This window comes from Pteropus vampyrus, unplaced genomic scaffold, assembly GCF_000151845.1.
Source record: "Pteropus vampyrus isolate Shadow unplaced genomic scaffold, Pvam_2.0 Scaffold196, whole genome shotgun sequence".
Lineage (NCBI taxonomy): Eukaryota > Metazoa > Chordata > Mammalia > Chiroptera > Pteropodidae > Pteropus > Pteropus vampyrus.
In genome coordinates this window covers 1,832,868-1,852,254 of record NW_011888977.1, presented here as the reverse complement: position 1 = coordinate 1,852,254, position 19,387 = coordinate 1,832,868, and the positions used below count along the sequence as shown (strand labels likewise).

Below are 19,387 nucleotides of genomic sequence, written 5' to 3'. Positions count from 1 at the left end.
CTGATCTCATGATTGACTAGGGTGACTGGTTCTTCCAGAAAGAGGCTCTAGCACCTCATTTCTGCCAACTCCACCATGACCACTGCCAGTCTAATAATATACACAGGCAGGAGAAGCTAGCATAGTCATCAGCCCTCTCCATTCCCAAACACAAGGCCTACTACCCGTCTCCCTTGACTTAGTATTCCTTCCACAAATCCACCTGTGCTTCTGGAAGCTCCTTTAGCCTCACAGAAAAGGCAGTCCAAGGGATGCTTCCCCTTCCTCCAGACCCACAGGTGACCTTCAGCTGAGAAGCCCACTCTGGCTTTGAAGATGACTGAAACTCAGAGGGGACTAACCTCATAGCACTCACCATGGTAATTAATGCTGCTCTGTAGTCCAAAAGTGCTACTCACCAGGCAGACATACAAATGCTACTATGCATGATTATGAACTAAAATCATGACTAATTTAAATAACATTAACTGTCAAACCAATAATTTTTCCAGCCTTTTCTAGAAAGAGAGAAATCTCTATATAACATAAACACCAGCCCCTCAACATGTGAAATCTTTAAACCTATTTAGAAAGGCTAACTAGTTTGACACTTCTCCCAAAAGTCAGAATTTTATTGCTTTTGACCAAGGCCACTTCAAAACATGTAGAATATACAGCATACAAAAATGGTCTTTAAAAATAAATAGTCTATGACCATGCTACCCTGAACAAGCCTGATCCTGTCTGATCTCAGAAGCTAAGCAGGTTCGGGCCTGGTTAGCACTTGGATGGGAGACCACTTAGGAAGACCAGGTGCTGTAGGCATAAAAAAATTAAAAATAGGGATTGTAAGCTGACAAGGTCCTTGCAATCTGTGAAGTCAATCAAGGGTTGCCTCGCCTAAAAAAAAAAATTATTTTTTTTAATATAAAAATAAAAGGAAAGCACTCACATCATTGGCGAGTGTGAGCCAGCAAAATCTCAATCGAAAGTAATCTGGCAAAATCAAAATCAAAATACCCATAACCCCTGACCTAGCAATTCTAGAAACATAACAAATAGATACTACTTTTGCCCATGCAAAAGTATTCACGAAGATGTTATTCTGTCACAATAAAACACTGGAAACAAAGAAATGTCCATCAGTAACAGACAAGTTAAATCGACTGTGGCACATTCATATCACAATGATAGGAAAACACTAAGCAACTCCATTGGCATTAATACAAAATAAATTTCAAGAATAAGTGACAAAAGCAAAGTACAGAATAGCACATATCTACTACTTGTATAAACTACTGTATATGATTGTACATGCAGGGACACCCAAGGTTTGGAAAGGAAGCTGAGAACCAGAAGTAAAGACTTCCCATGCCAGCCTACACAAAGAAAATCACTATTTTCAATGGAAAAAGTAAGCATAAAGATAACAGCAAAATAAAATTAAAATGTGTGAAGAAAATGTAAAATTTCAGTGATCCAACAGAATCAATCTACTACAACACCATGTAGTCTTAACTTTTGTTTTCTCCTATTTGACCTGAAAACCCTTGCCAACCTCTATCTGTCAAATCTTAAGATTTTTACTATTCAAATTACTTATATATTCTCTATAACAAAAGTGGCCAGACCTAAGTCATTTAAACGTGTAAATTTTAAGTGTCTTTAACTCTTAATTTGGAACCAAAATCCTAGTGTTCACTACACTCACTGCAAAGTAGACATTGAGTGCACCGAGTCTCTCCTCCCCAAACCACACCCTCTCTTCACTTTCCTGTGAATCCAGCTCCCTGGGAGGCATCAGAGGAGCTAGGGCGTAGACCAGATATGGTCCTGACTTGGAGAGTCTCTTTGGGCAGACCCATCTCCCTGTATCGGAGAACACACAACACATACATGTGCACAGACTAGCACAAAAAATCCAGCTGGCAATCTATAATACATGGAGCTCATTAAACTTGGAGCTAGTCAAAGGTAAAAGGGGAAAAATGGGTAAAGAGCTATAACATGAACATTTGTTAATGAAAAAAATAGCTCAAGAACAAAGTGAGAAAAAAATTCTCCTTTGGTCTTCCTTGGTCTCATGCACCATTAGAGAGAGAGACTTTAGGCACGTCACACTTATATCTCAGGAAACAAATGCACTATGAAGTATACAAGCATCACCTACAAAGTATTTTCCAATATTTTTATATTAAAATGTGAAACACAGAAAAGTAAGAAACTAGCACAGTGCACAAATTCACATGTGTCAGCCCCTCACCCAGACTCAATGGTTCACATTTTGTCTCCTTTGTCTATACACAGCTGGAGCAAAGAATAATCTCCTACAAAACCACAAAATCATTATTACACATAAGCAAATTAACAATTAGCTAATATCATGTGATATCTAGTTCGTATTTAAATGTCCAAAGGTCCCCAAACATTTTTTAATTGAAGTTTAGCTAACATTACCTCTAAGCATTTTTTAAAAACCATTTTGTTCCCTCCCTCAAAACCAGGATCCAAGCAGGGTTCCTCACTGCATGTGGTCATTAACACAGACTCAGGTTAAACATTAGGTAAGAATGATGCTGTGAATCAATTAGTGATGCTCAGTTAAGGTGGGGAACACCAGGTCTTCTTCCTACTATAAAGATACACATGTCCCTCTGCAACCAAGAACTAATCTATGGGTGATCCTTTTTCATTGTGTGAATACTCTGAACTAAAAAATTTTATCTCTGAAGGTAAAAATGTTTAATTAAACTCTAATAAAGCTTTGCAACCCAACTTCTAGTTTACTGGAAACACAGGACAAAGGAACAAGTCAAATCACAAAACCAGGAAAAAGTCAGACAATTTGAGAATGCACTATCTACTGTTCTGGATTCATGAAGGAAAAACAAAGGAGGGTTTTCTGACATTAGAAGACCCTAAAGACAACCAAATGAAAGGCATACTTAGGTCAGCCAGGGTTTGATTATGGACCTAAAGGACTATATTATGTAACATGATTCTCCTAGGTGTGATGTGGTGCTGCAGTTCATAGAGGACAATCATTTTACGAAGATGTCTATAAAGATGGAGTGTCATGAGGTATCCATCTTACTTCCAAACGGTTGGGCAACATTTACAGATGCATGGACAAAGCAAATATGGCACAATGTTAACAAGGGTTCAGTAAAGATGGCAGTACATAGGTGGTCACTGTACTCTTCTTCCTGCTACTCTATATTTCTGAAATTTTTCATACTAACAAGTTGGGGGAGGAGAGAAAACATTGATTTTGTTGCTTAAGTTTACTATAATAATACATGCTTACAAAATTAGTATTAAAAGTAATCCTTCAACTAGGTATAATAGGAAATTACTGTTTATTCTAAGAAGTGTGACAAAGGTAATGTGACTGTAAGAAATTGTCCTAACTGCAGTGTTTGTGGATCTGTAGTTTGTTTTAAAATACTTCAACAAAATAATAATAAAGCAAATATGGTAAAATGCTGTTAAAAGTAAATGATGTATCTAGGATGTTTATTTTACCATTCTTTTCATCTACTTTTCTGCATTTTATTTTTATAAAGTCAAAAATGAATGCTCCTTTAAAAAAAAAAAATGTATTACTGGTGCAGCCACTGTGGAAAAAGGTTTGGCAGTTCCTCAAAAAGTTAAACATAGAACTACCATATGACCTACCAACTCTACTCCTGGGTACACACCCTAAAGAACTGAAAGCAGGAACTTGAACAGATATTTGCACTCTCGTGTTCATAGCAGGAGTATTCACAATAAGCCAAACATGGAAACAACCCAAGCGTCCATCAACAGATAAATGGATAAACAAAACTGGTACATACATACAATAGAGTATTAGTCAGCCTTAAAAGGGAAGAAAACTCTGCTACGACATGGATGAAATGTGAGGACATTATGCTAAGTTAAATAAAGCCAGACACACAAAAGGACAAATACTGTATGATTCCACTTTATGAAGTACCTAGAGAAGTCAAATGGTGGTTACCAAGGCCTGGGGGGAAGGGGATGAAATTATTATTTGATGGGTACAGTTTCTGTTTGGACTAGTTCTGGATAGATTGGTGATGGTTATATGACAATGTGAATGTAATTAATGCCACTGAATTGGACCCTTAAAAGTGGTTAAAATGGCCAATTTTATGTTATTTATATTTTATCTCAATTAAAAAAATACAAAAGGATGAGAATTAATGAATCAAGGTCACAAACCCCAACTCTACAATAGTACCTGGAGAGAGCTCTAGCTAAAACTGAACAAAGTAAGTAAAAGGCAAAATCAACACAGTGATGAAGAACTTCCCAATGTAGTCCTAGAAAACATGGATATTATAGTATCTAAGAGGATTTCACTTAACTAGCGTATTTCCACTACATCTGAAGATACCTCTTTCATTGAACTGACGTGCCTGATATAAGGTGCTTAGCTATAAGCAGTAAACACTAAATTTTCTTGAAAATGAGGACCAGAAATGATCCCCTTTCTTCTTCAACACACTGTGACCTGGCCCCAATGGATGTCAGAGCATTAGCGAAATTGTAGAGGGAAAGTCATCCTTCCTGTTCCTAATGTTCTCTTTCTGCACTAGGTAATATTTCATCCATGTTTTAGCAGAGTTTTCTTCCTTTTTAAGGCTGAGTACTATTCTATTGTATGTATGTACCAATTTTGTTTATCCATTTATTTGTTAATGGACACTTGGGGTGTTTCCATGTTTTGGCTTATTGTGAATGCTGCTGTTATTCTCTTTCTCCCTGCACCAGGTTTTCAAAGTACTGGTGACTGCACGCCTTTGGATATAATGGTGCTTCATGAAAAAATAGGTCACAGTAAAAGTTTTGAAAATATTAAATGACTGATAATTCCTAAACTGTTAAAAATTGGACCTCATATTTGTTTCTTAGTATCTACTATTCTATTTCTAATTTGTTATGGCTTCATAAGAAACAAAAAAAAATTATTAAAAAGGAAAAAATGGCTTAATGTTAAGAATGCTTAATAAGTTGGTTTTTGTGTTTGACTCTTTCAGGAATAGTTCCTAACTTCAGTTTTTGTAAGGACACAAAAGACCAGCACACAGCAGCAACAGTGGCAGTGGCCTACTCGGCCACCTGGACTTGGACTTTGGGGAGCAGCACACACAAAAGGCCCACAAGGGCTGCAGGCACAGACCAAGAAATACCTCCATTACTCGAAGACCCTATTTTTATGACCAGGGTCTGACAAACAGGAATGCACATAGGAACAATCACCCTCCCAGACACTCTGACTGCAACAGTAAAAGAGGAGTAAAGACAAAAACTGATAAAGCAAAACTGAAAACATCCTATTCCAAACCTCTCAGCAGAAAAGAAGAGACCCTTACACTATTAACCAATGTGATGTGATGTCTCCATCCCTACATGAACATTCCCTCAGCCCAAGTCAGCACACAATGTCCTAAAGAGATCAGGTCTCAGGCCTCACGAACTGACTGCTCCCAGAAGCAACCTGGACATCCTATTCACATAAGCAGCCAAGCAGTGTCCTCATGTGTCTCTTTCATTTTTGCTCAACAGTCATACACCAGCTGGGGGCTGCCTCCCTTCAAGCCATTCTCTCCTTTCACCTGTTGGCTGGGGGAAAGCCGTTGCCAAGACATTCCCTAAATCATCTGGCTACAAATGGCAGCTTCTTCTATGACATTTCTCATTAGGGTTTCTCATAAACAATTTTTGATGCTTAATGAAAACCCTTTATTCTCATAACTCTAACATCAAAGAACCACACCTCAACAGAATGACACTTTGATTATTTCAAAGTTTTCCAGGATGAGGTAGGCTGGAAAGCTAAATGTGCCTAAACTAAACCATGCTACAGTGACAGACTTGGGCCTTCACACTAGGTAAACATCGCACCTTGATAATGTCACAATGTGTCCCCCTGTTCTCAATGGGTCCCCTATCCCACACTCAGCCCCTTGAGAACTATGATCCTTAAAGAGTTTCAGGTGTCAGATAACGGACCTCAGGAAAGTGTAGTACCACTTAAAGAACGCTAATTACAAGGCAGGTTTGCTTCCTGAATAAAACAAATGTGATATATTTAAAATGTCTTACTCAGAAATTACTTTTAATAAAACTGAGGGCTATTTAAAGCAGTCTGAAAAACCTACTCCCCTCAATTAATCAGCATTTGAGATTTGCTTCTGAATATATTCCATTTATAGACAACATGTGTTTATCTTTTAACTACCTTTCAAAGCAAAGGCATGTACAGGTATACTAACACTCTGACAACAACGACAGGGGAGGGAGCACAGTGGACAAAAGGTGGCAGATGCACAGGCTTTGATGGGAAGTACCAGGGCCCTCCAAGGGAGCAGGGAATCCACCTGCCCTGCCCAGCTCAGAGATTTTTTTAAACGGCACTCCCCGTACTGGGTACGTACCACTTAGACTTTGAAGGAAATGTCTTTTTATTTTTACCAGTTTTACTGAAAAATAATTGACAGACATCACTGTATAAGTTCGAGAAATGTAGTATGATAGTTTCATTTACATATATTGTGAAATGATAACCACAATAGGTTCGGCTAACATCTATCTTCTCATATAAAGTAAAAAGAAAGAAGAAAAAAGGAAAAAATGTTTTTCTTGTGATAAAAACTCTTAGGCTCTCCTAACTTTCCTATATATTGTACAGCAGAGTATTGGCTATAGTCATCATACTGTACAACACATTCTAAGACTTATTTATCTTATAACTGGAAGTCTGCATCTTTTAACTACCTTTCTCCAATTTTCCCTCCCCTCACCCTCCACCTCTGGCTGCCAGAAATCTGATCTTTTTTTCGTTGTTGTTATTCTTTTCTTTTAGATTCCGCATATAAGTGAGCTCATGCAGTATTTGTCTTTCTCCTACTTATTTCACTTAGCATTGTCTTCAAGGTCAATCCATGTTGTCACAAATGGTAGAATTTCCTCCTTTTTTATGACAGATAATATTCCATTGTTTATCTACGCATGTGTGTGTATACACACAATTCCTTTATCCATTCAACTGTCAATAACAGACTATTTTCATGTCTTGGCTATTGAGAATAATGTTGCTATAGTAATGGGGGTGCAGACATATTTTCCAGTTAGTGTTTTTGTTTCCTCTGTATATATTCCCCAAAGTGAAACTGCTAAATCATATAGTAGTTCTGTCTTTAATTTTTTGAGGATCCTCCATACTCTGTCCATAGTTGCTGCACCAATTTACATTCCCACCATCAGTGCATCTCTACATCCTCACCAGCATTTATCTTTTTAATGAATGGCCAATCTAATAGGTGTGAGGTGATATCTCATTACGGTTTTAATTCTCATTTCCCTAATGACGAGTGATGCTGAGCATTTTTTCATGGTTGGCCTTTCATATATCTTCTTTGGAGAAATTTCTATTCAAGTCTTTCGCCCATTTTTTAACTGGGGTATTTTGGGGGTTTTCTGCTTTTGAGTTGTATGACTTATTCATATATTTTGGATATTTTGACCCTTATTAGATATATGGTTTGCAAATAGTTTTTCCCATTCTGTATATTGTCTTTTCACTATGCTGATGGTTTCCTTTGCTGTGCATGAAATAATTAAAGAAAGCTCGATAAAACAAAGTGTAAGAACACAAATGATAATATAATATTAACAATAAACCATTAATATAAACTCACTAACATCTGGAATGGACTTGATTTTTACATTTTACATTCCAAAGAATAATTTTTATTACTGAAGCAGATCATAATATTTGAGAAATAGGACCATATGAGGATGAAACCTAAAAACCACTGCCTCATCCACAGCATATTTACCCCCCTGAACCTATCGGCCTCACACTAAGACCTTAAGGCAAGGCAACTGGCATGCTCTCCCCCACTATGATGAGAGCCAGGGAGAACCACGGGTTAAAGGAAATCTTTTCTCCCAAGATGCAGTGAGCAATACCAGAAGAATCTATTCACGGAAGTCAACATCGTCAAACAGTATCAACTATTAATGAGGGTCTACATCTCTGAATTACATGCTAGGCTTCCAAGTCAAACTGTGACTTTAATTCAGAAAAAAAAAAAATCCTATGAACTAAGCTCATTTGTGCGATTGTCTATCAGTTCTAAATCTTAATAGATGACAAAAGTAATTAAAATTTTAATAGTAAAAGCTACAGTTTAAGAACTTTAGCTACCACAAACAAATATTTACAGGGTAAACTTAAAAACACCACGTTGTTGGTACAATCACAGGATCTAACTCTCAAGCCTTATAAATGGAGGTATGAGTTGGAATTAATACCTGCATGCGAGACCAGGGACAAAATAAACACATGTTAACACTCTGTTTGCTACAAATCTTTCCCTCTTACTTTACATGCCCACAACCAACTTACAGCCTCCCCTAAGAAATCTAAAGCTGTCATTTTCAAAACCAGGTAAACCCTGGGACCACAGTAGCAGATATCTGGTACCCTTTTATCTATTATTTAACGCTCTGCTTGGTTTAAAATCTCTCACATTAGCCTGCTCCAAACAACTCCCTAAAAAAAAAAAAAAAAAGGCAGAGTCTGAGATGAGAGGGGGCACAAAGTGTTTCTCTTCACCTTAAAACCCAACAGCCCAGGACAGTTTGACTTCAGCCCCAGCTGCAAACACTTGGAAATCAAAGAGCCTTGATAAGCCCGCAGATCTTAAATTATCTTTATGTAACCTAATTCACTGAAAGCATAGCGTTTAAAAGCATCCTGGACAAACAAAGAAAGGACAATGACAAGCCAGCCTCGGGTAGGGTGAGGAAAAGCCAAACAGAAGCACAGAGGCTACCACAACCCCTGCCTGAGACTTTCACCCCATCCCTCATCCCACTATGATCAGTTAGGTCACCAGTAACTTACAGATCTAAACTGCACAGCTCCGTAGCTTCTAAATGTGGTCTGCTAATCAAGAAAGGACAGTGCGTTGGATTACCCCTGTAACAGTGTAACAACTGTAAAAACAAGTCTTCTCCGTCAGATAAACAGTTGTCAACCAGTGAAAAGGTAAAAGGCTTTAATGTTATGGAAAGATTAGTAACAAAGGGATTTAGCAAAAGTGTTGAGAGTGTAAGTAAAAATAAATACTGGGAATTAAGTACACAGGCACATAGGCCCACCCTGGCCCCGAGGCAACTCCCTTCAAATGCACCTCCCTCTGAGCACCTGCAAAGGTCAGGCTGCCCAAAACATTTACTTTTGCTCTCCGTTTATTTCTGCATCTTCGAATAAACTACATGTATTTTAGGGCCTCAACAGAAACAGTGCAAACAGAGACAGTCACCAAACAATGGCTCCCTAAACTAAACGTCTGAGTTTCACCACTGCTCATCGACATAAAGACCAAAGGACAAAGTTCTTCAGATCACAGCACATGATAAAAGGTGCTATGACAGAGCAGGATAAAGGCTACATTCTACTGACTGGAGGCAAATCACAAACACTCTCACACTAGTTAATATGCTTGGCACAGGTTTAATATATTACATGTTTCTTGCACAAAGTATTATGTATTTCCTGCCAGGTATTACTCCTTTCTCAGGACATAAGCCCTTTCTTAAAATCATAACTTTTAAGATTGATCTTTCAAGAAAATATTGATTAGGTAGCTATTGCTATGTACATAGAACTCTAGGAGATACAAAATACAAGTCCACAATAGGCCTAACAATGAATTTGGACAAATAACAACATTCCTGGTTCAGCCTCCACCAGCATGCTACTTCTCCAGATTCCAAAATCTCTAGCCCCTCCAGTATGGACCTAAAATGAACTGTCCCTTGACCTGTCTTGAAATAAACTGCTTGAAGACAAGGACCAAACTCTGTCTGGAACATAAGAGGTATTCAAACAAACCGTCTGCTGAGCTGAACTGTCTGTCACCAATCCCAGGCTCCTGGCCTCTGCCCATCAGACTTCTCTAGACAGCATTTCCCCTCCTGACCGAGCTGCCTGCCCATTTCTCCCTCCAGAACGCAAGCACCACAAGGCCAAGGACATTCAGGTTTGTCATGGCACAGAGATGGAGTGTGGCATGAAGCAGGCACAAAACATAAAGTCAGCACCGTGTCCTAGTTTCCCCTTCCAGCCCTCTCTTACCCATCTCTTTTGCCCTGTCCCTTTATAAAACTGTTCATCACTTCTTTGCCCAATTCTATCCATTCTGGATCAACTTACCATCTCATTTTCAAGCATTTTTAAATAAATACATTAGCAAACACCATTAAGTCTTCAAAACTTGCCCGCACAGGCCACTTTAAAAGCCCCCTCCCCTTTTCAAGATTCGCTAGATCCTCTTAGGAACGTCTTAACTCAAACTGCTCTTCTCAAGATGAGAGATCCTCCTCCTCTTGCCTAAGAGGTCCCTCCCTCATTGGCAGGCCCCCCATCCAGGTTCTATTATATGCACTTCATTCATTCCTCAGTCACTTTTCTGGGATGGGCATTTCTGCCATTCATCTGAATTCAAGTATTATTCCTATAACAAATTTTAAATCCTTCACCATTTCAAATTTTCACATTTTTCCCTAGAAAATGGTCTTCCTACTTTCTTATAATAGTGTTAAACCTGATATTCATCCAAAAGCAAAATATGGTGAGGGTAAAAGTAGAAACTAAGAAGAAAAAACAAGCGACTTTACATTCACCTCCTTTCATAAACAGTAAACAACCTGAGTTGATTCCACCAAATAAATTCATACAAGCTGCCTCTTTCTTGGCATCCCATGCTTAGGCACAAGAGTACTACTACAAGGCTTTCCATTCACCCAGTCACTCTGACTTTCACCTGGCCTGTCTAACACTGTCAGACTCTGACACATCATGTCCTGCCTCAAGCAATATAAAGCCTCCCTCTCAGCAGGGTACCGTCATTCAAAGTCCTACACAATTTGACTCCAGTCCATTTTCCTAGCTTTATCTGCTACCATTTTCTTTCATAGGCTCCACATTCAAACAGGTCTAGCTGACATTCTCACGTTACATCCACCCCCCAGCCTTTGTCCAGAGCCTTCTTGTAGTCTACAATGGCCTCACCCTGCTCTCTACATACTGACATTGCACTGATTCTGAAACAGCACTTCCTCCATTACATTTCCCAGACTGCAGAGCCAAAAATGTTTTCTCTTTTCTGAACTCCTGCCTCTTTTCACAGTACCCTGAGGCATCATCACCTTCTCCTCAATCTCTGGGCAGGGCCATGTCTCAGTAACCTGTTTCGACAACATAGCCTTGCACACTATGAACGATCAATAAATAACTAAATCAGTATAAGCAGGAAAAAAGGCTAAGTTTGTCAAGTATTAGAGGCCCCCTCCATAAAACACTTATCCGTTTGCAAAAAGACAAAACTGTTCTCCCACTGTATAGTAGTCCACAATTAGAAAAAGTCAGATAAACCAGACATCAGCTTTACAACCGTGCCAAATGGGTGAATGGTTACAAAGACATAAAAAACAAAGACTGTACTCTTCGAAACTGCCAAGGTCATGAAAAACAAGGAAAGACTAAGAAATCGTTACAGACAGGACACTAAGGAGGCATGACAACTAACTGCAATGTGGGATCCTGGAACAGTAAAAGAAATTTAGAGGAAAAACAGTAAAGGAAAAATCAGTGAAATTTGAATAAGTCTGAGGTTTAATTAATAGTAATAAACCAATGTTAATTTTTTAGCTTGGACAACTTTACCATCGTTATATGCAACAGGTTAACATTACTGACTTGAATAAAGAATACAATTGAAATCTCTCCACAACTTTGCAACTTTCCTGTATATTTAAAATTATTCCAAAATAAGTTTATTTAAAACAAACAAAACCATGTCCACACTCACTGATCCCTCATCAATGCCAGATATTGGCTGAGGCTTTCCAAGAGCCAAGACTGGTTCTGGTGAAGCAAAGCTGCACCAAAGTCAGCTGCACAATGATCTAATCCAACCTCCTGTTATGACAGTATCATCCATGGAATGGATGTGTGTGTGGTCAGCAGAATAATGCCCCGAAAGAGGGCCACATCCTAATCCCTGGAACCTGTGGATATTTTAGGTTAAACAGCAAAGCAGAATTAAGGCTGCAGGTGGAACTAAGGTTACTAATCAGCAGATAGGGAGATTATCCCGGATTAACCAGGTAGGCCCAATATAATCGCAAGGGTCCTTAAAAGTGGAAGAGGAAGGCAGAAGAGATTGCCAGGAGGAGATGTGACTTTGGAAGGTGAGAGAGATGCAACACTGACTTTAAGGATGGAGGAAGGGGCCCTGGGCCAAGGAATGTGAACAGCCTCTAAAAGATGGAAGAGGCCAGGAAATGAAGTCTCCCATCAAGTCTTCAGAAGGAACTAGCCCTGCTGACACCTCGATTTTAGCCCAGTGAGATTCTTGTCAGGATTCTTATCTTCAGAACTATGAAATAATAAATCCATATTGTTTTAAGCCACTAATTTATGGTTATTTGTTACAGCAGGAATATAAAACAAATGACAGGATTGAAATATAAAAAACACACTTTCTCCAAATTCTGAGCGCATGTTTTCCTTCCACTCTCACAACCTCCTGTGTCACCTCCTCTAACAGACCCTCCATCTACATGTCCCTATCCTTCTTAGAGAACATATTTGGGGGCTTAGAAGAAAGCTAACAAAGAATAGGAGAGGCTACAGGTTAAATTCAAGGACAGAGATTTTTCTCAACTTTCTATACTTTCACTGTGCCATTGGTCTTTAAATATACTTTTTGAAAAAAATTAAAGTTACTGATTCAACAGTCTTCTTTCCAAAGTCTATCAGATGGAACCCAAGTTTAGCAGACTCACATCTAATCTCTTCACCAAAGGAAAACAGTTCGCATGTAAATCTCATAAAGTTACATCTGCTAAAAATTACTTAGGCTATGAATAAAAGGACATCACTTTTCTAAGTTTCATACTAAAAGATAAAAGATACAATTCAAAGATTATTCTACAATTCAAAGATTACCCTTCTCAAGTGTTAGGGAAAAATCTTCCTATTAAGACAACATTTTGAGTTTCAGCAAATTTAATAAATAAACTAAAAAACTCCAAATTTCAGACTATTCTCAAAGCAATGAAAATAGCTATGCAGGTACTCTAAATATATACCTCTAGCAAAAATAAATAAATAAGTCACAAAGTCTAAAAATTCCTTGAAATTAGAATCACCCAAGGGGTTGTGGAATACTAACCTAACACTGCAAATTCTCGAAACAGCTTCGGACCCCTAAAGGTCGGGTTTTCTTCTTTGTAATTTTGCAAAAATGCAATTTTTTTCTTTAAATATTCTACACATCCTTTAGCTAGGCATTTTAATAATTTAAAAGAAAAAAAGTTTAATTCCTTCAAGAGTGTTGCTTTGGGGTTTTTTTGGTTTTTTTATTTTTACTTCCTGTTTTACAGGATGTAAAACCACATTTAGAAACGTGGTACATGCTAGGCAAGGCTTAATTTAAAAGTAATAAGGTTCTCTCACCCTATTTTAGATTAAGTTTACACAATATAACCATAACTATCCCAAGTTTACATTATCACCCAGAATTAGATGAAAGTCTTTTTTATTTTGCTATATATGAATGCAGTGGAAAGAAACTAATCATAATTTTAGCCAAAACCTTATGAACCAAGCACCCTATGAAATCTTCTCATTATTTAGAAATGTTAATTATTCCAGGACATTAGCATTCTCAGTGTGAAGACTGCCATTGGGAGGAGGGGAAGAAGGGACATCTATCACTAATGAGCTGAGAAAAGAAGTCTATCTGCTACATTTTAGATGTAAAATAACCTGATATCACAAAGTTACTAAGCATTTACCAGTTAAATTGCAATTCCAGCCATTCTTAAAGGTCACATTGTTTTAGAGTTAAACAAGTAAATGGGGGAGAAGATTTCATAAATTTTATTTAACCTTGACAAAAAAATGATCAAAAACTGTTTTTATGCTGCGAAAAGGCCAACATTTTTATACAGTGAACAGGTGCACACTGGTTTCTTTACAAGTGGAAAAAGAGTGCCTACAGATTTTCAGGATAATAAATAATTCACTGCACAGATGCCAAGGGCAGAGCTGGAAACTTGGGTTTGCCTTCGGCAAGGCACTACAGCATGGCTCCCAACAGCCACCTCAACCTTGGCCTTGGGGGGGTGGGGCAAGGGTAGTGTCATCGAAGAAGCCTTGATCCAGCAACAGGACATTCAGTCCTTTCACAATGAAAACCCAGTGAACTCTGCTTTAGAACCGTGGAATTTCTTAAGATCTAGAATGGTGTCTTTAAATATTTTCAACCACAATTAATTCCCCTTATCTCTTACTACCTAAAGAGTTAAAATCGCACAAATCCAACTCGCTGTACCCAAATCAAGAACTCAAGTCTCTATCACCCAAATTATACTCATAACTAGTCTTTTCAAAAGGAGTCATTTTGTCAGTTACATAACAGGTTCATTTAAAAAATAATGAAGAAAACATAAGTTGAGGAAAATAACACACAACTCCATTTTGATGTATTCCCCTCCAAAGATTTTTTTTTTCTCTATTAAAATGATAAAACTGGGAGGAGAGAGGAGAATGTTAAGGGGCCACCTCCATTCCCAGGAATTTACATTTGAACTGAGGCTTTGGCCTCTTTGCCCAGGAACTTTTTTATAGTCACTTAGAAAGTAAAAAAAAAAAAATGAAAAATGCCAAACTTTCAAAGGACTGCACTATAACGCTAAATCACTGTTTATGTTACGTGTGACCAGAGGTGCTCAAAATTCTGGATAAAATACCTAAGGACTATGACAGCAACAAACTACACTCAAACTACACTGGACTTTGGCCCCAAAAGCAGCAGTCCAACTGAAACTGCTTTCACAGAAAGCATTTTTTTTCTTCCCAACCTTCCCTTTAATTATTTTCCTTTATCTCTTGTCCTGTGCCAATTTTAAAACCCATGTACAACACCATTATTTAAACTGTAAAAGCAAACATGTAATGAAAACGAATGGGAAAATGGCTGAAATGCATGTAGCGTAATTCCTAGTCAAATAAATCAAAGTTCATGATCCTAAGTTTTGCCTTTCAAAATTAAGTACTTATGTATGTAGGCGTTAAACAATTCAACAAATATTTCATAAGCCAATTCTATGACTAGTGCTGTGCCCTAGGCTGGGCTCTGGGTGACCAAAGAGACCAACCCATAATCATGAAGCTTAACAGTCCTTCTACCATGGAGACAGGCATAAACCAATCATTACATATTTAATCAACTGTGTTAAGTTCTATGTGGCTATAATGAGTTGAGGTGGACACTTTCCTTGGCAGTGATGATTAAGAAAGCTAAGAGGAAGCAATATTTAAGACCCAAAGGCTAAGTAGGAGTTATTCTGGAGATTTTGTGGGGGTTTGGGGGAAGGATGTGCAAAGGAGGCAATGATGGACGCTCAGGAGGACCCTGGCCGAGGGGATCAGCATGTGTCAAGGCTATGCCAGAATAAGACACATGGCTCAATCTAGGAAATCAAAGGCCAATGTAGCCAGAGCATCAGAAAGGAATTCAGAGGTAGAGTGACCAGAATAAGAGCAAGTCTAGGGGGAGGGGTCATGCGATCAGTCTCAGACCGTTAATAACTATTTGGGACATCACAAATTTAACACTTTGGGTTCTAACATATATATAAAACACTATTTGGTCCAAAAGTACGATTAAAGAAAATGTTAAATATGAGTGGGACTTAAGAAAAGCACAGAAGAATAACAAAAGCAGACATTTAAGAACACAGCTGAGTCTGGCTCTGATTAAAAGATAACGTGTACGATCTATCAAACAACAACAATAAAAAAGAGCCGGTTACAAATAAAAACATCTTGATCAGAATTAACCAAGTAGTTGTTAAAGTGGACCATTTCCTAAACCTAAGAAGGCTTTATTATGGTGATTGGCTCTAGCTGCCTGAGTTCCAGGAGCTAGGGATTGACACCCTTTTATAAAGCTTTAAAGATAAAACTAGTAAAGTTGAATTGCACAGAAATTCCATTTGAAATTCAAATTAAGAGAACACATATTAAAAAACACTCCAAGACAATAACTTTTAGTTATTTGAGTTCATTCAATTTTTGTATAAAGTTTATCAAATGGCCAAGCTCAATCCCCACAGAGCACTGACTACACAGCAATAACAAACTGACACAGCGTGTGGTCAGACAAGCAATGCAACATCATTTTCACCTATTAACTAGCAAATATCTTGCTATTAAAAGAAGCTCATCCATTACATTTACCATTTGAAGGATGAAGGGACTTAAAACAGGGTAATGGACAGATCAAAACACTTATTTTGGCAACAAATGCAGATTATGCTCTGAACCAGCATTTACTGACTCTAATTACATTATTTAATTGATGATGGGCTCATTGCCCATATGTGAAAAGAAACTCTCCTCTTATATTTGATGCAACATAACCTTACTATATCAGATATACTTAAAAATCCGAGGCACACAAAGCTTCTTGAAAAATATTCTCAAATACAAATAACATAGGTTTCTTAAGTCTTTTTGTAGAAAGTTCTACTTGTCACTGTATCAACACTGTAATTATAGCTAACATGACAGCCACTAGTCATAAGCAGCCCATCTGGTTTAGAGAGATGAAAGGCACTGCTGGTGCAGTGTGATTAACATGGCTGGTCCACAGAGGGTCTACAGGAAAGCATTTGACAGTGGCATGCAAGTAAGAACGCTGACACAAAGTTAGAACTGCAAATGAGGAATTCAAGACTATGCGACACTTTTAAAAACAAACTTCTGGTAAATTTTGTTATGTATATTTTACCTCAATAAAAAACTATTCATAAGAAAAAAATTCTGAAAGTCTCAAATATGGATCAAGTCTAGCAATACCTTTGAGTAGCTTTTCAACTAACTCAAGAGGCATGCACAAAGAACAGAGAAAAATGTCATAGCAACTTGGTCTTTGTTTCCTCCTATCCCATTCCATTCAGGAGGGCCAGCCTATCAAATGAGATCCTGCTCTTCAGCGTGAAACTACAAAAAGAGAACAACAGCTGAATGGAGGGTGGGGGAGGAAACACCAAAGATAGGGATCCAATTCCAGGGTCACAATCAAAGTTGAGCAAGATGTTTTTCCCTTTTTAACTACAGTTTCGAAGTAATATCAGAGTACTTGTGCAATCATTCTCAAAAGACACAAACAGAACTCTAGATCTTTCAGGACAGCAACACTTAGTAAGAGAAATCAAGGTCCCAAAGGCATCAAATAATCTCAAGATTTCTGATTTATAACTACCCAAGTTATGCCATTGACTGGGTTTGCAGAAACCAAAAATAGTAACTGTTTCAATGGCACTTTTTCCATAAGCAATATCATCTTACATTGTTTTGCTGAATTCATCTTACCCCCCCCCCCAGAAAGGTCTAAAATGTTTTAAGTTTTGCAATTCAACAGCTGTGCACACTTTTACTCTGTTGAAAAGGAATGTTAAGGATATGGCCCAAACCACTTCAGAAAACTCTCACCATATATGAAAGCCTGAAATTTGAATTATCTACTGAGAAATTTGCAAAACTACTATGTTCTTGCAAATGGATATAAAACTTATAACCTGTAGAAACCATGAAACCTAAACATGCTGCATCTTAACAGAAAGAAATGGCTTTGAATGCACAGAGCCCTTGTAGGCCAGCTTAATATTCCGAAACCTCTTCCAAAACTCCTTGTAAGCTGGAATACAAGACTAGCTTTCCAAGAGCACAACAGAAGCAGAAAACCTTGATGGGGCACCAAGAACATATATCAAAAAATTAAGACTCTCCCCGCGCCCAGACCGCGGGGATACAGGATTTAACAGCACAATCCCTCTCTAAGGGGACTGGATCCATGAGGCAGGACCAACCCTACACAACACACACACATACACGCGCGCGCGCACACACACATACATACACACACACGCACACACACACACACACACACACACACAGCTACCGCCCTGCCAGGGGATGATGAAATGAGGAACGGAAATTAACATTTCAGGCAACGTCTCACATTGTTCCTTGAGGCCAAGGGCTGCTGTTGCAGCCGCCACCGCTTCCCTCCCACCCACCCACCCATGTCCCGCCTACCCTCCCCCCACCCGAAAACAACACCCCCAGCGCCGCTGCCCTGAATTCCTGCCCCTCTGCGAGACCACGCGCGCCTCCTGCAACCCCGGCGCCCCCACTCGCCTTCCAGGGCCCCGGCTCTCCCGCCCCCTCCGGCTCGGAGCCCGAAACCCGCCTGCTCCCATTTCAAAACAGCAATAATAATAGAGGCACTGAGAATAACAACTACCACCAATACCGTGAAAAAGCCCCTCTCGCAAGTCAGAGGTCGGTGCCCCCGCTCCCCAGGTGCCTGGGGCCCTCGGAACCCGCCCTCGCCCTCAATGCTGCCCAGGCTCACCCAGCGACCGCCCCCCGTCGGCCCCTCAAAGCTGTCCGGGGCCCCCAGCAACCCCATCCCTCCTTAGCCACTTACGACTGCCTTAGGTCTCCTAAGTCCCCCCAACGCCCACCATCAACTTCTCAAGGTTCCCGGGCCCCCTAAGCCCACCGTCGGCTCTTCACAGCTACCCTGAACCCCATAGGTCCCCCAGGCCCCGGAACCTACTCTCAGACCTCACAGCTACCCCTGGCCCCCTGGGCCCCCCAGGTCCACCTTCAACCCTCCATGGCTGCCTCGAGCCACTAGGCCCACCCTCACCCCCTCACGGCTGTCCCGGGGCCTCTAGACCCCCCTAGTTCCGCCGCAGAGACCACCCTCAGACCCTCATGGCTGCCTCTGGGAACCCCAGGCCCACCCAGAGCCCACCCTCAGCCCGTCACAACTGCCCTATCCCCCAAACCCACCGTCAGCGCCTCACGGCTGCCCAGACCCACCCCAGAGCCTCCCATAGGCCCCTTACGGCTGCCAGGACCAGGACCCACAGGCCCGCCCCGGAGCCCCCCGTAGGCCACTCACCGCTGCGCAGAACCCGCGGGACCCTCAAGTTCGCCTGAAACCCACCCTCGGCCCCTCAAGGCTGCCTCGGGACACCTAGGCCCACCTGGAGCCCACCCTCAGCCTCTCGCGGCTGCCTGGCCCCCAGGCCCGCCCGGAGCCCCCGTCTGTCCCTCACGGCTGCTCCGGCCCCCAGGCCTGCCCAGAGCCCGTCGCGCTGCTCTGCCTGGCCGAGAAGGCCTGCAGGCCGCGAGGCCGTCCCACAACCCGGCGCCCACCTGACCCTCGCCCCGGCGGCGGTTCTCACCCAGCTCCGGGCGGCGCGGCTCTGCGGGCTCAGCTGCTGCGCGCGG

General features: G+C 40.3%; 1 protein-coding gene and 1 pseudogene across 9 annotated transcripts in view; one reads left to right on the top strand and one right to left on the bottom strand.

Annotated features, from left to right (window-relative positions):
* The window catches only part of ANKRD11 (ankyrin repeat domain 11), a 199,414-nt gene extending 180,027 nt beyond the window's left edge, over positions 1 to 19,387 (bottom strand). For all 9 annotated transcript variants that reach the window (XM_023537683.1, XM_011371868.2, XM_023537684.1 and 6 more), the window contains exon 1: positions 19,342 to 19,387. The gene's annotated coding sequence lies outside the window, so the exon portion shown is untranslated. The remainder of the gene's footprint in view (positions 1 to 19,341) is intronic.
* On the top strand, positions 686 to 804 carry LOC111746656 (annotated as a pseudogene).